The following is a 7,584-nucleotide window of genomic DNA, read 5'->3' as shown; positions in this document are numbered from 1 at the left end:
CTAGCTCGAAACTGAAACAATGGAAAGTGACTGTATTTTGTTGATATTTTCTTTTCCGCACTCATTTGCTCGAGACGATGGGTCTTTTTATAACGACCGTCGAACCATCTGGAAGGTTTTCTATTTTCATTTTTCATTTTTTTATAAAAGATAAATATAGCATCTTTAAAATAAATGTAACATTAATACAATTTTATTCAGATTTGGCGCCACTCGATGCTTTTGCTTTTGGCCAGCTGGGTTTACTGCCTCACAGTGACACCAACGGCATTGTTACGTTGTACATTTTCAGTCGTTTACAGGGAAAGGAAATGGTCTGTGTTCAAGGTCCTTTTGTCTTATTTGCTCTTTTAGCCTGTTGAGACAAAGCTATATTTTAATTAAAACTATTTGTTGCTTCAAATCTGAGCACTCTTCATCTTGCTGCTTCCCACTGTTTTCACTATTTGATGAAAATAGAAAATCGGTCAAAGCAATGTTTGTTTTTTAATTCCTTCGAATTCTGAAAGTAACATTTGTTGTTTAGGATATATATAGTATATGCGAAATTCATTTTTCTTGCTTTATTCAACTGTTTTTTCAACCAAAAAGAAAAAAAAAAACCAAATTAACTTTGAAATTGTGCCATACAATATTACTTGTGATGATACCCTTTGATGCATATATTTATAGAAACAAATTCAGAACACCTTTATCTTTTGCAGTCACATTGTTATATATTTAGCATCTTCAAAATAATTATAATATCTTCAATTCAAATTGTTTATAGGTTTGGCACCCTATGTTTTGGAAACCAAACATTTTGCTTAGTCAGATTCCAACGTAACTGTAGTTTCAAATTCAATCTCTCGTAGTCGTAGAGTATCCAAATTACAATTACTTATTATCACTTAACTTGTGTCTTTTTTTTTTGCGTTTAAGATATATATCGATCACATGTAAGCTAGATACCAACAACTAGCATTGTTCTGGTATTGTTTAATGCCTCTCAAAGATATACATTCTATCAACTAACTTATATATGCATGATCAGTCTAGGTATTACGGATAATTACGTCTACTTAGCGATAGCTTGTGGACTTTTGTAGGTAGGGCTTTTAGTATATTGTTTACGTCAATAACGGTTTATGTAAACCCTAGATAAACATGTATATATAGGGTCGTTACCCAAATCAATAAACATAAGTCAGTTTGATATCTAATTCTATACGGTATGAAAGCCCAAGGTTAAAATTCTGGTGGACCTAGAAAAGTGGATATTGATATGCCTCATGTTAACCCGAGTAATCGAGGTCCAAGAAGAGGTTTATTATCGGTCCAAATGGGATCGGTTCGAGATGGAGTTATCATCTCGAGGAGGCGTGTTAAAATCTCATATGTGGTCCTTGGTTTGAAGGGGAGATTGTTGGGATACAAACCAAATCCCACATCTGAAGTATGATAAAACTATCATTAATATATAAAGGGTTAGGGTCAATCCACTAATTGCCAATTGGTTTTTAGTTGGAAGTCCAAGATAAACCCAAATTTAACATGATATCAGAGCAACCATGCAAATTTAACAATTTGGCAAGACCGTCAAAATAGTTCGTAGTGATAATGGGACATAGTTTATGTGTCTTTCCTCCTACTTTCGGCAACAAGGCATTGTTCACCAAACCTCTAGTGTTGGTACTCCGCAGCAGAATGGACGCGTCGAAAGGAAACATAGACACATCCTTATGTTGCCCGTGCATTGTTATTCCAAGCAAGTCTCCCAATAAAATTTTGGGGAGAGGTTGTCTTAACCGCTGCGTACTTAATAAATCGCACTCCGACGACTCTTCATAACAATCGTTCCCCATATGAAGTTCTTCATGGCGTTAAACCCGCTTATGATCAGCTGCGTGTTTTTGGTTCGGCTTGCTATACACATCGGTTGTCTCGTGACAAAGATAAATTTGGGGCTCGAAGTCGTCTTTGCGTATTTGTTGGTTATCCTTTTGCCCAAAAAGGTTGGAAAGTATTTGATATGGAGCAAAACAAGTTTCTCATTTCCCGTGATGTTATTTTTCGCGAGGATGTTTTTCCTTTTGCGGCAGAGGTGTCCTCTTCCCCAGAATCGTGTGTTCCTCTTACGACAGATTCCGATTGGTGTATTCCTATGACTGTTCCTGACAGGGGGAGTCCTCTGCCTAAGGTACCAGATCCAGTTGCACATACTGATCCCGCTGTCTCCTCTGTTTTGCCTAGTGAGCCGGTTGCTCCTTCGCCACACAATCTAGATGTACTACCTGTTGTGCCTCCTTTGACACCAGCCACTTCGGTTCTGTCTCCTACGGTTCCGGAGTCGTCTCCTCCGGGCTCTTCCATTGGTCATCCGTCGTTGGTTCTGGTTACTGCACAGTTGTTTGTTGACGTTCAACAACCTCCTCGACCCGACAAGCGTCAAGTTCGACAGTCTGTTCGACTCAAGGATTATGTGTTGTATAATACCACCACTGATCTCGAGACCCATCACGCTCTCTCATCCTCTGTCTCTCCGTCCTCTTCTTCGGTCCAAGGTAATCCTTTGTATCTCTTAACGGAAAACATCTCCGATGCTTCCTTTTCTGCAGGACACCGTGCCTATCTGGCTGCGATAATCAATAGTACTGAACCCAAAAACTTCAAAGAGGCGGTACGTATTAAGGTCTGGAATGATGCAATGACTACCGAGGTGGATGCTCTTGAGTTTAAGGAAACGTGGGACGTTACAGACCTCCCACCTGGTAAGGTTGCGATAGATTCTCAATGGGTGTACAAGACTAAGTATCGGGCTGATGGTTCTCTCGAACGTTACAAAGCCCGTCTCGTTGTATGCGGTAATAAACAAGATGAAGGAGAAGACTATCATGAAACCTTTGCTCCCGTTGTCAAGATGACCACTGTGCGAATCCTACTCCGGCTTGTTGATGCAAATAATTGGGAAGTGTTTCAGATGGATGTTAATAACGCCTTTCTTCATGGTGATCTTGAAGAGGAGGTTTATATGAAACTGCCACCGGGTTTTCGACATTCTCATCCTGGCAAGGTTTGTCGTCTAAAGAAGTCTTTGTATGGACTGAAACAAGCTCCTCGGTGTTGGTTCAAAAAGCTTTCCGATGCATTGTTTCGTTTTGGTTTCACGCAAGCATACGATGATTACTCTCTCTTCTCCTATACTCGTGCGAATATTGACTTACGAGTGTTGATATATGTTGATGATCTTGTGATTTGTGGCAATGATAGCTATATGGTGCAAAAGTTTAAAGACTACTTAGGGAAATGTTTCTCTATGAAAGATTTGGGCAAGTTGAAATATTTTCTTGGTATAGAGGTGTCTCGCGGATCAGAAGGGATTTTCTTGTCCCAACGCAAGTATGTGTTAGATCTTGTTTCTGATACAGGCGATCTTGCTTCCCGTCCTGCTGTAACTCCGCTCGAACAGAATCATCATTTGGCCGATGATGATGGTCCGTTATTGACTAACCCAACCCCGTATCGTCGTTTGGTTGGTCGTCTGCTGTATCTACTCCATACCCGTCCTGAGTTAAGTTACTCCATTCATGTGTTGTCTCAGTTCCTGCAACATCCACGTGAGGCTCATTGGACTGGTGCTTTACGTCTCGTACAATTCTTAAAGGGTTCACCGGATCAAGGGATCCTGCTTAAGGCCGACTCTGATCTCTCTCTCACAGTTTATTGCGACTCGGATTGGTCTTCTTGTCCCATTACTCGGCGTTCTATTAGTTCGTTTGTTGTGCTTCTTGGTGGTTCTCCCATTGCATGGAAAACCAAGAAACAGAAGACAGTTTCTCACTCTTCCGTTGAAGCTGAATATCGCGCAATGTCTGTTGCTCTTCGCGAAATAAAGTGGCTTCGTAAGTTGTTAACAGAGTTAGGTATCAAACAGTCTCAGCCTGCTTGATTGTTTTGTGACAATAAGGCTGCTCTTCATATCGCTTCTAATCCTGTATTTCATGAACGCACCAAGCATATTGAGAATGATTGTCATGCGGTTCGAGATGCGGTGCGTGATGGTATTATTGTCATGCAACATGTGGTGTCTAGTGAGCAGCTTGCTGACATTTTAACGAAGGCTCTTGGTCGTCCACAGTTTCTCTATATCATGTCCAGGTTGGGCGTTCCAGTACCTCCCGCTCCAATCTGAGGGGGAGTATTACGGATAATTACGTTTACTTAGCGATAGCTTGTGGGATTTTAGTATATTGTTTACGTCAATGACGGTTTATGTAAACCCTAGATAAACATGTATATATAGGGTTGTTACCCAAATCAATAAACATAAGTCAATTTGATATCTAACTCTACACTAGATCCTCCTGGAGTATATACTCCAATGTCAAACTATTTTGTAATGTTTACAATCATTTCTGTTTTCTGCTTTTCTTTTCTATTAATTTCCTATAAAAAAAAAATTGTATTTTGACATGACCAAAGGACTATGTGTTGGTGTTGGGTTTAGTGCTATGTGTGTCCGAATTACAAGCCTATGTAATCATCATGAATCATTTTTGAATTCATTACTATGGTATTTTTTTTTGTTTTCTATTAAACGATACGTTTACACCCCTATACACATTATTGTGACTTGATAAAATGTAACGTGCTAGTTTTTTTTTCTAATCTCGCTTTGAATATTATACAACAAATTTCCCCAAAATGAATTTATATCATTAGTTAGTTTTAGAAACGCATGAAAAATCACTATTTTTTTTTGTTAAAAAGGCATTCAATTAAAGCATAAGGAAAGAACAAATAAAGTTATACAGGGCCACAAGCCTAGTGAAATTGAAAAATACAGAAGCCCAACTAGAAAGAATAAAAGTAGATCAAATGCCAAACCACAACTTGAACCAGTAGTTGTAATTGAATCAAGAAAACAGTTGAGATAGCCAACCACCCCAAACCAACTTCAATTATTGCCACCCCATATCTGATCGGTGGAAAGTTTGATTTTCTCAGATCGCAGCAGAATTAGGTTTTTGGCGATTAAGGTCTCATCCTCGCCGAGCCAGAGAACCAGAGATGAAGAAGGTCAAGATAGAGCGTTGGGTTCGTATCACGAAAGCTTGAGGCTCTGTTCCGGACGATGTTGTCAATCTGGTGAAGTAGGAGATCAGAGGATTTGTAGTTGTTTCGATGAAGCCGATGATTTCTCTCCGTCCATAGCGTGTAGATTGTAGCTTGCCAGGCAAGAAGGAGGAGTTTTTTTAAGAGCCGAGGCCCCCTGAATGATGAGAGACCCTGAAGCGTCACAGACCACGATCTAGAAGGGGTGAATAAACATCGTCCTGCGACATTGCTCCACACCGACCAACTAAACGAACAGTCAAAGAAAAGATGGTCACAAATCTCCGGTTCGGCAGCACATAGTATGCAACACGAATCAACCTGCAAGCCTCAGTTTAACATTATATCACGTGTTGGGCATCTATTCAACACAACAACCAAGTCAGGAACTTATGCTTTGGGATTCCTCCAGAGATCCACACAATACTATGCCAAGGTACAATCGGTAACTTCTCCTTAAGAGCAGAACAAATATTTCCAGTAGTGTGAGAATCTTTGAGATGATCATATATCCACCAGCAGTAAGAGTCTTGTAGTAGGGTATTAGTTGAGAGCTCAATATGCACATTAACCAGTGTATCTGATCTTGCAAGTGGAATCCTCCAGGCCCCACGTCTCCATAAGTCAGCTAGTCGAGCTCCACGAGGGATGCATATTTGATAAAGTCTGACGCCTAAATGATAAGTCTCCATTCTTCCCAGGTTACTCCAATGGTCTGTCCAGAACTGACAACTAGTTCCATCTCCCACTTTCACCTTTATCCATAGATAAACTGAATCTCTGATCTTTAGATGCTTGTTTGTTAACCAAGAATATCTGTTGTTAGGTTTTAGAGTCCAGAATTTGCTGAGGTTATCCGATAGGACAGCTGCTCTAAACCAAGCGACCCAAACCGATTCTGACCTAAAGAAAAGAAGCCAGATGAGTTTTGTCATACAGGCTTTGTTCCAGGTAAGCAAGTCGCAAATTCCCAACCCTCTTTCACTTTTCTCTGCTGTGATTGTTGTCCATGCGACTCTTGCTGAATGGTGACCCTCTGTAGTGTCTTTCCAAAGGAAAGCACTGGATAGTGAGTTTAAAATCCTAATGCACTTTTTTGGCAGGACAAACCAGAGCACTAGAAATTAGAAATACCAGCAATGACCGAATTTAGCATTTGGAGCTGACCAGTAAAAGAGAGAGTCTTTATGGACCAAGCATTAAGACGACTCTTTACCTTTTGTAGCAATGGAGCACAATCCAATAATGTGAGTTTTTTAGTGCATAGAAGTAATCCTAAATATCTGACTAGTAGTTACCCGTGACTAATGCCAGAGATTGTATGGATATGATCTATCTCAGATTGGGAGAGATCTCAGGTAAAAAAACTAGTTTTTGGCAAACTGATAGCTAGACCAAAGACTGCTTCAAATTCTCTCAAGACCTGAATAATACTTTGCACTGAAGAGACGGATCCATCAGTAAACATCAACAATCGGTATTTCCATCATGCATAATGATATCATTACCAAAATCGGTATATTTTCATTTTTTTGTTTTAGACTGTCCTTTTTAATATTATTTTCATCTATAAAAAAATATCATTTTAACCATTAATACACACTTCTTGACACTATTGTAAAAATAATTTTATGAATTCTTTTTTTATCAGAAGTATTTTTATCATGTCTTTCTCTTTCATATTTAATTTTATTTTTCTAAATAATTAGTTGTTTCTTTAATGTTACAAAAGGCTCGAGCTAAATATTTGGAAAACTCCCAAAGCTTTCACTAAATATATCATATGATTTTTTGTAAGGAGAAAAAGTATCATTTTCATTATTCATTTTTTTTTCTTTTGTTTTACTGATATAATTTCAGAAAAATTAAATAATGTACTAAAAAAAATTAGGATTCTATTTCTCCAGTTCAAAGAGTTAGTCTTACTTTTTATCGTTAAATATTTGATATCTGTTTTTAAACCACTATTCTCTATATAGTGTACCACCTTCATGGCTGGTAGACCTTACACCATTTAATAAAAGTCTTAGTTGTAAAAAAAGAAAAAACCACTATTTACTTTAACAACAATTAATTTTAATTATTTGAGATGAAAAAACAATTGTTTTGTTAGCTAATGGATCTATAAAGAACACGTGGCTGAGACAAGATCTAAAATAACTAGTTAATGACACGTGTCAAATTAAAGCCAACCTGGATGGATATTATATGTCATGGTGTACCTAGAATACAATATAGTTTAAACCCGTCGTTTAGTTGTATAAAGCACTTAAGCACTGGAATAAAAGTGATTCTCTATTCTCTAACAAAAAATAAACAAGTAACCCCTTGGCAAGTAACGCGATTAACTGATTATAAATTTGTTGATTTAACCCAAAAACATGGTGTTCCTCGCAAAATTAAAGCCGACAAAAGGAAAGAATGACAAATTAAAGATGGAATAATGATTTTTATTTATTTTTCGATGAGAAAAAAAAATATGAAAACACA

The sequence above is a fragment of the Camelina sativa genome, chromosome 3, assembly GCF_000633955.1.
Source record: "Camelina sativa cultivar DH55 chromosome 3, Cs, whole genome shotgun sequence".
NCBI lineage: Eukaryota > Viridiplantae > Streptophyta > Magnoliopsida > Brassicales > Brassicaceae > Camelina > Camelina sativa.
Note: the sequence above shows the minus strand (reverse complement) of the source record.